Source organism: Equus asinus, chromosome 7 (assembly GCF_041296235.1).
Source record: "Equus asinus isolate D_3611 breed Donkey chromosome 7, EquAss-T2T_v2, whole genome shotgun sequence".
In the NCBI taxonomy this organism is placed as follows: Eukaryota; Metazoa; Chordata; class Mammalia; order Perissodactyla; family Equidae; genus Equus; species Equus asinus.
This window is the reverse complement of record NC_091796.1, coordinates 25,045,631-25,059,895: the sequence shown is the minus strand read 5'-3', so window position 1 is coordinate 25,059,895 and position 14,265 is coordinate 25,045,631. Positions and strand designations below refer to the sequence as shown.

At 47.5% G+C, this 14,265-nt stretch overlaps 1 protein-coding gene across 4 annotated transcripts in view; it reads left to right on the top strand.

Moving 5' to 3' along the window:
- MAPK4 (mitogen-activated protein kinase 4) overlaps nt 1-14,265 on the top strand; it is a 153,922-nt gene that overhangs the window by 125,661 nt on the left and 13,996 nt on the right. The gene's annotated exons all lie outside the window — the stretch shown is intronic.

The following is a 14,265-nucleotide window of genomic DNA, read 5'->3' as shown; positions in this document are numbered from 1 at the left end:
ATAGTGCTTAGGTTCACATGCTCCACTTCAGTGGCCCAGGGTTTATGGGTTTGGATCCCAGGTGCAGACCTATACACCGCTCATCAAGCCATGCTATGGTGGCATCCCATGTACAAAAATAGAGGAAGATTGGCAACAGATGTTAGCTCAGGGCCAATCTTCCTCACAAAAAATAATAATAATAATAATAAAATAAATTTCTGTATACTGGTTGAAAGCAGAAAACATAATTTTAAATAATATAACATTTATAATAGCAACCAAACAATATTTGGTAATTTGGCAATTCACTTCTGACCTGGAGTTAGGAAAACACTCACAGGTTAAGGGCATTCCCCCTACAGGACTGTCTTTATTTCAGTCATCAGTCACAGACTCAAGGGTTCCCAGGCCACCTGCGTGTCTAATTGGCTACAAATTCAGGGGTCCCCATACGCCCTCACTTGAATGATTCAGAGAACTCAGGAAAGCCCTGTACTGAGGACTACAGTCTTATTATAAAGGATACAAATCATGACCAGCCAAAAGGAGAGACCCACAGGGCAAGGTCTAAGAGGGTCCCAGATGTTAGGTTTCTTTGTGGGACATTGCACCTCATAGCACATTGATGTGTATCACCAACCAGGGATGCTCCCTCAACCTTCAGGGTGCAGAGTGTTTATTGGGGTTTCATTACATAGGCATGGTTGATTGAATCACTGGCCACCTAAATGAACTCAACCTTCAGCACCCCAATCCTCTAATCACATCGTTGGCATCCTGGGCATGGCCAGACCCATCCTGAAACTATCTAAAGGCCTATGATGAGTAGCAAAGACACTTCTGTCACTCAGGAAATTCCAAAGGGTAGAAAGGCTTCTTCCCAGGAACAGAAAATAAAGACTAGCCCAATTCTTTATTATATAACAGATAGCCAAAAGTAAACCTCACAAAAGAATACCTAGTGCCTCTCCACAATCTCCCTCTATAAATAGACTAGAATACTATACAGCTATGAAAATGAATAAACTACAGGTTCATACCTCAACTTTTGCGTGTGTTAGAGTTTTGAAAACCAAATTCACTGGCAGTGCTTTGTCATAAACAGGGAAGCAAAGATCACCACTCTTCTGTGGAACCATCTGCCAAGTCTGGGCAGGACCCACCAGGTAGTGTGGTGGAAAATGGTGAAGAAGGCAGACTTTATCTTTGGGGCCCACTCCCACCTCTTGTGCCCCTTGCCATCCTCAGAGCCCCACCTCCCTCTAAGTCTCCAAGGCTCTTGCATCCTCCTACCTCCCTTAGCTCTCCTCCAGCCTTGCAGATGTATTGCTGAATGTGGAGAATAAAATCCCTGCATATTCTCTCAGGGGAGGCAAGGAATTTGCTTGTCTAGCTGTTCCTCTAAAAGTGAAACCAAGGGGTTTGGGCTCTTGGTAAAGGAACTTAAGGGAGCAAGTGGCAAGGGGAGGAGATCAGAGAGACCTTTTCTGGTGGCGAAAACTTGGACCAGCTTATTTGTGTGAGGAGGGAAGGAACCATCCTTCAAAACCACACTAGCTTCCTCCTTGGGCCTCTTCACAAACTCTCTGGGGTGACCAGCTCTCTGGACCATTTGCCAAAGCCTGTGAGAAAACAGTCCCTGCCATGGTTTCCTTCAAGGAAGGTTCCTAGAATATGCAGCTGCTTTCCTATCTTGAAAATCTTGACAACCTGCCTCCCTGTCTTCCTCAGCCGCTGACCTCTTCTTTGGCCCTTTTTCAAGAGCCGAATTTCCCATGGAGCTCCTGAAACTCAACTCAGGGCCTCTCACTTGGGCGACCCCTCCCAAGGCCTTGGGAGGGACCCTAACAATGTGTTCACATGGTCACATATTTTTGTAATATTGGCAAAGTAATATATTTTGGCAGCAATTTGTCAGGAAGTGGTCTATTTCCATTCTGACTTGTCCTCCACCACTTTTCTCATGTTGGGTGGTGCTGGCAAGGCCAGGCATTTGGAGGATCTGACTAAGGGGAGGTTGGGCTGGGGATACGCTGAGTTTGGGTTTAGTGGGATAGATTTACACAGTTTGTGGTTGGTTCTGTGTGCAGTTAAGTTATTGCCAGTTGGTGTGGAAATAACTTCTAGGAAACCTTCTGTGGCTCATCAAATCAACTCGTGGAGTGTCATGACACAAAAGAAGCAGGGCCCACCCTACAACCCGTCATAGGTGACTACAGCCAGGACATCATGGACATCCTGGCTAATGAGTGTCACCAATTCAAAGAGAACAGAAGTTTAGTCACCACATAAGAAAACTGAAAATGCCCCCAAATCTTGCAGCTCATATACAAAAGAATTCTTAATAGAGTTTTCCCCACATTTGACAAGAACCCTGAAAATTTTATGTTATTACCGATAACTAGTTTTGAAGGTGAGAGAAACTTCTAAAATACCGCCCGTACTAAAGTGCCAACCGTATTAGAGGACAGATTGAGTTATCTTTTCAATTATCTTTCAAAGGCTGAGTTAACTTTATTTCCTGTCTGTGAAAAATTATATTACAAGACTGTCATAGAAGAGATGATCAGTGGTTATGCAGTACATGCACGTGTTAGCTACCTGCAGTTTGCCAAGCAGCTAATTAGTAAAAATGCTATTTTTATGAATTTTGCGATGTTTGTGGTATTTGTCAGCTTTTTATAATTTTTAATTTGCTACACTTTTCTGATTCAAAAATATTCACTTCCATTCCTAATTTAGTGTTCATAATTTCATATATTTTAAGAGGTCCCCCCCAAACCTGGATCCACCCTGGCCCCCTTTCTGCTTCTTCTTCACAGGGTGGCTGCCCCATCCTCGCCCCATCATCCAGTGTTGACCGTCCCCGGTTTAATGATTGTCTTCGGAGTCAAACCAGCAAACTCATTGCCCAGAATTGAGTTGTAAGCTCCCTAAGGAAAGTCCCCCAACTCAGAGCACAGTACTGGAAACACTTAAGAAATACCTGTCAACAAAGCCTCTGAAAATGGACCTTAATTCCCTGGAGCAGCCTCTCAGCAAGAGGGATGTGTAGTGGCGAGAACCTGTTTTTCTAGGAAGAGAAGTGTTTGCTCAGAGAAAGGATGTGGTCTCTGATTAATAATGGGACCTGGACAGGCTTTCCGGTCACTGGTCACCTAGGAGAGAGGACCCTTCCCCATGTCAGGGTGGGACAGGGTTACTGAGCCAGGAGCTGGGTTCAGACCCTGACAGAAGCAACACTGGAGAGCGGCTGGAGTTGGGCTCAGGGCCTTTCTGCCACCCTCCTCTCCATCCCCACGCTCCTCCTTTCACCTCTGCAGCCTCTGCTTCCTCCCTGCCTGGGGAGTGGCGTGGGGTGGGGTGGCCTCACCCAGCAGCCTGCACTCCCCACATTTCTTATGGCTTTTGTAATACGCAGCCGCCCTGCCTTTAGTATCTTCTGCCTGCAGGCCCCAGAAGGCATGGCAAGTCCCGTTGGTCCCTGCCCTTGGGGGCTCAGAGATAAGTGGGGGAGGCAGTGTGAGTTTCCATTCTGTTCAGCAGGAGCTGTGTGACATTAGTCTTTGCCAATATAATAGAAGGCAGTGGGCTACCAGGTCAATGTGTTTCCTCTCCCAGGTAAACGTGTTAAGGACCTTACCCAGCCTTTCCCACAGTGCATCCTGAAAAGAGTGGTCCTCAAGATGCACCTAGGAAAAAGATGATTATGTGGACAAAGAGGTGTGATGAGTATTGCATCCTAAATCCCTGAGACTCTCTAAATAAACAAGTTGCTGCCAACCTCTCCCAAGGACGTTTGTCCACACACCGCTATCTCCCCCCATGAGCATCTTTGGGACATGAACCCTTTTCGGGAAACACTGCCTTCACTAAAAGCTGTGACTCTGTGGGTGAGACTTTCTCCAGGAGAGGCAGGTAGTCAAATTCAGCAGGAGCAGGGCTTTTCCGCCTCCTTCTGCCCAGTTCTGCAGGCAGCTCCTTCCTTCCTACACACGGGCCAGGCCCTGCTGTCCCCCTGCACTGACCAACGCCTCCTTCCCCAGACGCCCCCGTTCCCAGGACCCTGGGAGAGAGGGACTTGTAACAGCTTTAGGGAAGCTTTCTCAGGCCCAATGCCAGTCCCCTCCCACAGCCATCTGTGTTATTGAGCCACCTGGGGACTCTGAAACCTGCCACACCCTTCTGAGTTCCACCTGATCCTGGATGGAAAACAGCAAGACGATGAGATGCAGTCTTTCTCTCTTACTTTGCTTGGTCTATTGATTCCGTCTTGGTTATCTTCGCAAGGGTGGTGGTTCATACCCCAGAGCCCTCGGGGAAGGGCGAGCCCAAGAAGGACCTTTGATTCTGAGCACACTCTGCAAGTGTGAGGACAGTGTGAGCAGAAATGGGTGTCTGGGAGCAGGAGAGGAACTCTGGGGACTGGACTGCCCTCTGGGGGACTTGTGACGTTAGTACTGTGTGTCATTGACCTCCCTGCGTCAGCTCCCCCTCCCCATGGAGCAGGGACGGTGCCAGTCAGTGCTCACCTTGTGAGACCATCGTGATAATCAAATGAAAGAACACGGAGAGAGCTCAGGGTGGTACCCAGCACGTGGTCAGCACCTGGCACATACCCATTGTTGTTGTACACGTTACTCAGAAGGGCTTTGGAACTCCTATTCTCTTTCTTTTTGAGAATAGAGGTGGAAGGGATGCAATAAAGTGCTGAGTGTCACCTCTAAGTTGGCGCGGGGCAAGATCACTGGCCCAAAGAGCCCAGCTGCTACACTGTAGCATCATGGTAATGCCACCTAGAAATCTACAGCCACACCCCATGCCTGCAGGAGCCCCGAGATTTCAGAGGGCAGGACTGGAACATGGCGGCTACCTTTGTGCTGCGGTTCTAACGTGGCCAACAAACTTCAAAATAATCTCTTCTTGACGGGTGGTCAGTTCCTGAAATTCCACCATGGGCATATCAATCAGGCTTTTTGCTTAAAGTTTTTATTCCATTCATTCACTGCATTTAAAGTGAGCACCTGCCCTGCAGACTGCAGACAGAGATAAAACAGCTGGTGTTTGCCTTCTGGGCCTCCCCTACTATGGAGTTAGGAATTTGGAGATGGAGTCCAGGAGCACAAAGGCTTGCCAGCTAAACCAGGCAGAGGGGAGGGGCCTGCAATAATTTCCCCAGTTATAAAATGAAAAAATAAATACTTACCATGAGGTCACCTGAGCTAATGCTGGCAAAATCCCTTGTGCATAAAGAGTGCTCAACAAATAGTTTTCTCCCCCTTCTAACATGTTCTCAGTTATTTATACCTGGGTGTTAATGAGGGATCTGAGAGGAGGGTTTGCTAAGTGTGAGGAGAAAAACAAGAGTGCTGCCTTCATTTGGGGACTAGAGTGGGGGGCGGAAAGTGAAGACTTGGAGCTCAGAGATCAACTTCTCTCATATTCTTCACCCACATGGCCACATGGGCCACTCCCTTGATTGACTCTGATCTCTGCTCACATGTCCCTTTATCATGGAGGCCTTCCCAGACCACCCACCCAGTCGATCACTCCATCTCCTTACCCTGCTTTATTTTTATTTCTAGCATTCTTTCCACCAGACATAGTATACATTTGTTTGTTCAGCTGTCTTTCCTACTAAAATGTATGCTGCACGATTACAGGGACTTAGCTTGGTTCACTGCCGGGGTGGAATCTCATTGCTGACAATTATTAGCTGATTTGGCCTTCGTCAAGTTATTCACCGGTCTATACTTTTTCCATAGGGTCATTCTGATAATTAAATGCACTCATAATAAAGCAGCACTTGGCACAGTTCCTGGCAGAATGGAAGTTCTCAGTAAATGGCAGCTATTGTTATTTTGTTTCTTTTTCAGTAAATTTTTACTCCCCTCAGCTGTCTGGAGAAGACCTCTGTGCTTACTCAAGGATTCATCTCATTAGAGTGGAGCTAGAAATAGAAGCCTGCGCTAATTGAGGAACAGTGAAAATATTGCTTACTTTTCCAAAGCAGATGAACCAAAGATCTCTAGGACACTGGTTCTCGTACATGGCTGCACACTGGAATCACCTGGAGAGTTTTAAATCTTACGCCCAGAGATTCTGCTGTAGGTGTTATGGCGGGTGGCCTGAGCATCTGAATTTTCTTAAGTTCTCCAGGTGCTAACATGGAGCAGGTTTGAGAGCTGGGGCTCCAGGAGCCACCAGATTTCCCCGTGACAGTCAGCGAGACAAAGGTCTAATTATGGCCTGGCAGTTAATGCATCCTCCGAAAAGGAGCCATTTGCTCACAGACTGACCCATTAAAAATTAATCACTTTGGCCCAGCAGGGCCCCTCACTTAAAGATCGCTGTTGATTGTGATGCACCGTCCCAGGACTCTAGCGCCCAACAGAGGAAAGCTTGGGAGACCAGCAGATGGGGAAACTGAGTCTGAAGCAGCTGAACAAAGCCTCCCGTCCACCCAGCTCTCTAAGCAGCCCAGCAGCTGGTGGTGGTGAGAATGGTGGTGTTAGAGCTGATGATCCTGGTGCATCTCCAAACAAACAAAACATTTTGTCACATCTTTGAACTGTAACAAAATTTAGAGTTCGTGATTTGGACCCCATGAGGATAATGTCCAAAGCTTTTATCTGTGATGGTGAGCTCTAGTTGAATTAGAAGACAACCACATTTCAAGAAAGTGCTTTTCAAAAAGAAGCCCAACTGCATTGCTCCCAATTTCCTGCTGTTTAAAAACAAGGTGGGTAGGGGGGCAGCCAGCCCTGTGGCCGAGTGGTTAAGTTCACGCCCTCCACTTCAGTGGCCCAGGGTTTCGCTGGTTCGGATCCTGGGTGCGGACATGGCACTGCTCATCAAGCCGTGCTGAGGTGGCGTCCCACAGGCCACAACTAGAAGTACCCACAACTGAGAATATACAACTATGTACCGGGGGGGCCTTGGGGAGAAAAAGGGAAAATAAAATCTTTAAAAGTAAGGGCAAGTCCATTATGCTGAGTGAGATAAGCCAGTCACAAGAGGACAAATACTGTGCGATTCCACTTAGATGAGGTACCTAGAGTAGCCAAATTCATAGAGACGGAAAATAGAAGGGTGGTTGCCAGGGGCTGGGGGCGAGAGGGATGGGGAGTCATTGTTTAATGCGGACAGACTCAGGTTTGCAAGGTGTAGAGTCTGGGGATGGAGGGTGGTGATGGTTGCACAACAGTGTGAATGTACTTAATGCCACTGAACTGTACACTTAAAAACAGTTACGACAATGAATTTTATGTATATTTTGCCACAATTAAAGATAAGTTATTTTTTAAAAAGCAATTCTATCATAATTTTAAAAAAATAAAGAGAAGTGACCTCATGGGGGCTGTGCACCTATGGGAACTGAACTGGGCTTTGGTTGATTACCATGGAAACTTGAGAAAAGATGGTGAATTTCACTGCACGGGTCCCCCAGAGCATGGAGTGGGGAAGGGGCAGCCCTGAGAAAGGAGGGCAGCAAAGCAGCATGTAGGACATCTAATGAAAACCCAGTGCAGCTCATTTGACTGCACCATTTCTTCACCCATGTGTATTTCAGCTGCATAAACGGAATGTGCCAGATGACTTACCAATGACTTGTACGCTGGGCTTTGAAGAGTGTGTTTTCCTTCCCTCAGCTTAAGAGATCCCCTGCTGCATATTTTCCTGGAAATGAGTTTAATAGAATGAGTTTGGAGTCAGCAATAAGAAAGGCTATTTGGCTGTGGTGTCCTTTCTTTTTAAAAAGACTTCTACCATGCCTGATATGGACAGTGGCATAAATAAGAATTATACCTTCCAAGGAAGAAGACTGTGGAGAGGAAGGCCATATATTTCTGTTTAAACTGGGCCTCTGGGAGGGTATTGTTTTTCTAAATGATCTTTTGATGAGTGTCTGTAATATGAAGAATTAACCCCTATTATAGGTCAGTCTGCTGCTCGGTGGGAAAAAACTCCCTGGCCTGTGAGCAAGGCGGATCATAAATCCTCAGGGCAGGCAGGATATTAAAGACCATCTAGGGCCTTCTGGTCCAAGTGAGGTCCTCTGACCTGCAGCGTTGGCATCGCCTTATTCATCTGATAAGTGTAATCAGCATTTCATCCGTCCAGGTCCCCAAGTATTCGAATGTACACCAACGTCTGAGAAGCTGTGCTCCGGAGCATCCACCAGGAGAGTGGGTGCTAGCGAGCCTCTCCACGAGGTTGTCCATTCTGTGCTTGGACGCCTCTGCCTGTCTAGGAGCCCAGTCCCTCCTTGCACAGCTCTGATGGCTTTAGAGGGCTCTCTTATGTGAAAGGCAGATTCGGGTCAAAGGTGCTACATCCACACAGCCTGGGGTTGAATCCCGGCTGTGCCACTTACAGCCTGTGTGACTGTGAATAGGTTGCTTACCTTCCCTGTGCCTCTGTTTCCTCACTGTAAAATGACTATAAGGAGAGTTCCTACCTCATGGGGTTGTTGTGAGGATGAAATGAGTTAATCCACATAAAGCAGTTAGAGCAGTTAGAGGAGCTCAGTAAATGTAGGTATTATTATCAAATTGCATAGATTTCCGTCTCACACTGTGCCTCTCATTTGTCCCCAGAGCCTCAAAGAACAAGCTTCACTCCTCGTCCATGTGACAGCCTTTGCAAATGATGTCTAAAGGCAGCTTTTGTGCCCCACCCCATGCTCTCCAGGCTGACAGTGCCCATCTTTCCCATTCTTTGTGTAACATGCCTTTGATTTCCACAGCACATCCACCAGGAGGTCTCCTGGGAACCTGCGCCTCTACAGGAATCACAGCATCCATGCAACAGCCCCCACTGACCCCCCTAAGGCTAAAAGTTTTACTTCCCATAGCCTGATTTCTTTTTCCCTTGACCCAGGTTCTTCTAGATCAGACAGGAGCGAATATGTGCATTCCTGCCCCCTTCCAAGGAAGCGTGGTGCCCAGGGGCCTCCTGAGCCCATTAATCCCCTGCTATCCAGACAGCAGCATCTTTGCTGCCAGCCTGGCTTGCAAACCTCTCAGGCTGTGAGTGACAGAGTGCAGAGCCTGCAGCCGCCTTGCTCCGCGAGCACACCACCCACTAGTAAGAATCAGCAGGGGCCCTACCACAGGGCAAGCCTGCCCGGGGCTAACCAGAAAAGCAGAGAGGCATGTGGCCCTTCCACAGCCTACACTGAAACTCCACTATGCCTCCTTCCCCGCTCTGCAACCCTCCACGACTCCCTTTGTCCTTCCTGGGGTTCTCAAACTGGGAGGGGGCATAAGGGTTCATTCAAGGTGGAGATCTGAGGACTGTAATTCAGTAGCTTTGGGCAATCTGCACGTCTTGCAAGCACTTCTCCTGATTCTCATGCAGGGACTGCTGACTTACAGAACAAAGGTCATTCTCCTCAGCACCCCCCAACCATGTCCCATTTGTCCACATGTCCAAATGTCTCTCTGTCCCCTGAAAATATTCTTGGTCTTCTCACTTCCCTCAGCTTTACCCACGCTGGCTCTTATCACCAACTCCAATGTTCCCCAGCACAACTATCTAAGATGTCCCCATCCATCAAGACCAACTCACACCTCACCCCCATGAAGCCTTCACTGACCCTTTTTAGGACAAAATATCACCCCTCTGCACTCTGAGCATGATTTTCCCTGCCTCCATAGACTCTCATGCGTATGCACAGTGGTGAAGGTCCAGCAGCATACAGGTTAGAGTATGGGCTCTGGAGCCAGATACCCTGGACCACTTCCTAGTCATATGACGTTGGATGAGTTGTGTTACTACCCCATGAAGAGCCTGCATCAAGAGGCTGATGGAAGGATTGCTGAATGGACTCATGTAAAATGCAAACACAGAGCCCAGCACAGAGCAAGTCCTACATAAATGGTGCCTGTGATCATTTCCTGGTCTTTCCAGTTGTCTTTTCATATTGAACATCTCGTCTCTTTAACCACAGTATACACTCTTTGAAGATAGGGATGATCTTAATCATCTTCGTTTCTGCCACAGAGGGATTTTTACTGGACCAGTGTGGGTCTGCTTCTTGGTGAGTTAAAATCAAAGTCTTCACCAGAAGTAGTTGTCACACAAAGTAAAATTTTATTTGCAGCAAATAAGGAGCCTACAGGGAATATTTCACAAAGTTGTGGCTCCCTGAGCAAGGGGAAGCAGGTGCCTTTTATTTGAGGTAGGGAATGAATATTCAAAAGGGGAGTTTGGGTGGGAAATGAATATTCAAAAGGAGAGTTCTGTCATGGCCTGTGGAGGCAGGGCAAAGCTGGTGCAGGCACAGTTGCTGTTCACACCTACTTGTGCCTAAAACTGTGGTATAGCTCCCCCCGGGCAGGGATTTTACTATGTTAATGAAGCAAAGGTTACTCTTGTACACTTCTCTGCCCATGTGCACAGGCATCACTCTGGCAGTGGGGTTTTGGTCCAGTTTAAGGTGGTTGGTGTTTAGATCTTCCTGGAACATACCTGAAACTGACAACCTCAAGGACGCACGTCTACTTCTCAGCAAAACAAGAGAAATAGGTCAGAGTGAATGGCTGGTGACAGGATGACACGTGTTGGGCTCCCAGGACATATGCTAGAGACTTCTGCTTGGGAAGGTGAGACTGTCAGAGCCCCACACCATCCAGGCCTGGAAGCATCCATTCAGTATGAAGGGTGAAACAACCCTTCCCACCCTGTAATCCCCCCCACCACACGCACAGAGCTACAGTTGACTGGGCTTTTATTTTTGGGAGAATGTTGTTCACATTTAAATTCACCCTAATCCTGGGAGGGGCCAGCAGGCATGTTATCATTAAAGAGTAGATGGCTTATTGGATCATACCTTCTCTTCCAGCCTTCAGACTCCCAGACCCAAGAGATCAGGCTCAGGGCAAGTGGAGGCATAGTGAAGGCAACCAGAACAGAACTGGAGCCCGCTCAGTGCTGGCTCGCCAGAGGAGCCCATGGGTGCCCACCCCTCCAGGTTGAGTTTGAGGGAGGCAGTTCTGAATTCCCTGGTAGGCAGCTGGGACTGAGTCCACACTTCCCTGCTCCCTCTGCAAAGAGAATGCTCAGAGCTTTAATAATGCCTTCCCTCTGGATCAGTTGGGGCCCCTAATTACCGTCTTCCCAGGGCAGCTGCAGCTAGATTATTTCCCAAACACCTCTGAAGCTTTCAGAGTCAAAGCCTCCCCTTGGCTCTACGTGACTCTAAAAGGACAGCAAAATGGGCTGGTTGGAGCAATCACTGAAGAAGACCTAAAGGCCCCCGTGACAGGGTCTCGACAGGAAACCGTGTCCAGCTGCCTTCCAGTGGGGCCTCCAGAGTTGGCTTCTTACCTGGAACACCAAGGGACAGGATGGCAGGAGGAAGGGACACTGGGGAAAGGGCAATTCCAGTCTCACTTGCATGCTGAGAGGTGGCCACGGAGAATTGCAGGCATCCTGTCTCCTCAGAGCAGTGATGCCTTACAGCTCACATGACATTGCGCCATGCATGTGCCTGCCATCCCACCCATTCCCTCCTCTGTCAGCCTGCCGATGGGCGAGCCCCCCAGGGAGACCGGGTCTGACCACTGAGGACAGGTTCCTCTATATGCAAATAGAGCTGAAACTATGCTCACACTGCAGGCTCGGGCAGGAAAGCCATTTAAGGGTTTCTGTTGAGCCAATACACTTGCCGATTTATGGGCCCTTCTGATAAAATGAAGACTCGACTCCTGTGTATTCCTTAAAGATTTTTTTTTATTATTCTAGAAAATTCTGACTTTCACTCCATCCACTCAACTGAAACTCCTCTCTTGAATGCAGATCACCAGTACTGTGTTGTGAGCCCCAGAGCCTCTCCCGCTCAGACACCCAGGGCTTATCTCAGCTGAGGGCAGGACTCCTGGCCTCCCCACCCCACAGACCCAGGAATGGAGCCTCCCATTTGTTCCCAACCCTCCTTCCTCAGGGCTCCTCTTGCTGCAGAGCCTGGCAGAAGACACCACATCTTCCTAAATTCTCCTCTGCCCCATGGCTTCTGAAACACGTCACTAAATCCTCTATGTTTTCGAAAGAGCTCGAGGGATGAGTAACCATAGGGGAGCTGCTAGTGGTTAACAAAAATCCAGCAGGTTCTTGGTTTTCATTCAAAGGTAAAGAAAAGCCAGCGTGAACTTTCCCAGCTGCTCTCATGGCCTCGCCCATAATTCCAGAGGTAGCCTTGCCCATGAGAACATCTTTCTTTTACTTTCAGGGCAGGTGTTTCAGAAGGAAGCCCCCTGCGTCCCCACTTTAGTCCTAGATGCTGCAGACAGACGAGTGTCAGTTATAGGGAATTCCATTCCATCAAAGACTGCTCATCTATATTTCAGAGAACACTCCCCTTATGTCACCTTCCCTCTGGATACTCTGCTTTAGTCTTCCTCTGACAGTCTCAGCCTCCGACTGGAAAATAAGATCAGCCCATTCTTTATTTATAACCCCCCCACCCAGAAGTGAACTCTACAGACAGTTTGGTTTGTCCCTTTAATTTTTGGAATCAAACCTCAACTCCTAACAAACTACTGTACATGCAACAACATGGATGAGTCTGGATTCATTATGCTAAGTGGAGGAATTTAGACTCAGAAGGCTACATACTGTGATTCCATTTCTATGACATTCTGTACCAGGCAAAACTAAAGGGACAGAAAACAGTGGTTGCTGGGGGGCAGGGGGTGGAGGGGTGACCAGAAGTAGGCACAAGGGAATTGTTGAGATGATGGAATTGTTATATACCTTGATTGTGATGGTGGTTAGCTGATTCTATATTTTTGTCAAAACTCATAGATCTGTACACTAAAAAGGGTGAATTTTACTGTATGTAAATTATACCTTAACAAAACTGACTTTTAAAAAGTTACTTATAATTACCAATCCTTTTTGGAACAAGGCAAGGCGTAAGTGGCTGTTAACTTTTGTAAATTCCTCACCTGCCTTTGAAAGTGGGAATTGGAACTCTCCGTAAAGTCAAGTATGTCAAAGAGGATGTCAGTGGTCCCTGCAGAAGATGCCTCATTTTTTTTTTTTTTTTTTGTGAGGAAGATTCATCCTGAGCTAACATCTATTGCCAATCCTCCTCTTTTTTTGCTGAGGAAGAGTAGCCCTGAGCTAACATCTAAACCAATCTTCCTCTACTTTGTATGTGGGATACCTCCACAGTGTGGCTGATGAGTAGATCCACACCCAGGATCCAAACTCATGAACCGGGGGCTGCCAAAGTGGAGTGTGCAGAACTTTAACCACTGGGCCACGGGGCCAGCCCCTAGAAGATGCCTCATTTTGAAGGAAGTTCAGACCACAGAAGACCTTCCTTACACATTCATTCATTCATTCACTCGACAGTGTTAACTGAACACTTCCTAGGAGGCAGACTTGAGACTTGGCAAATCAGAAATGGCTGTGGAACAAGATACAGCTGCCGCCCATGAGGGGTTATAGTCTAGTGGTCCTAGGCAGTGGGGGACTGCAGAGAAGTAAAGAAACAGTAAGAAAACAGGGACCGTGGAGCCCCTGGGAAGAGGCATCAGCCTCATGCCAGAGTTGGGAAGCTTTTGAGAAGAAGCCAGCCTGAGTGTGGGTCAGCCAGGTAGGGCGTGGGTGTGAGGACATCCGTCCATGGAATGGACACAGGCAGATGCCCAGAGAGAAAGACGGGCACATTTAGAAAACTGTAAGAAGTTCATTTTGGTTGGAGCATTGAGGCCAGGCAATGGGTATGTGTAGTCATTTCCAGCTAAGGAGTTTTTTCCTCTTTTCCTCCTTCCTTCACTCGTTTGAGGGCCTACTCTGAAGAAATATGTGTCCCAGAGAAGAGAACCTGCTGTCATAGTTGTGGGGCTCTCAGAAGGTTTTAAACACTTCATAAATTTTTGCTCAACAAATAAAGAGATTTCAGATTAATCGATCAAAAACCCCTGGGTCCTTAGGCTTCCTAACTTTTCGTGTCTCAGCTTGGGTCTGTGATATTTTTTACATTAGTACAAAGGAGAATTCGGATGCTAACAGGAATTGCATCAGCAAATAACAAGACCATCCCTAGAATCTTGCATGGGATCCCCTTGGTCTGAACTGTCTCACCTTGACTCAAAACGGGTGTTTTCTCACTTTAGAGAGACTATTCCAGGTAACCCAAATGGACATTTCCCAGGTTTCACTGCTGGGCCAGATTTCTGAATTGCGTAGAGAACAATTTCCAAATTGCCTGGCTAAACTTCCTATCTGTGCTAAAACACCTGTGTCATCACGCTATCCCATAATAAG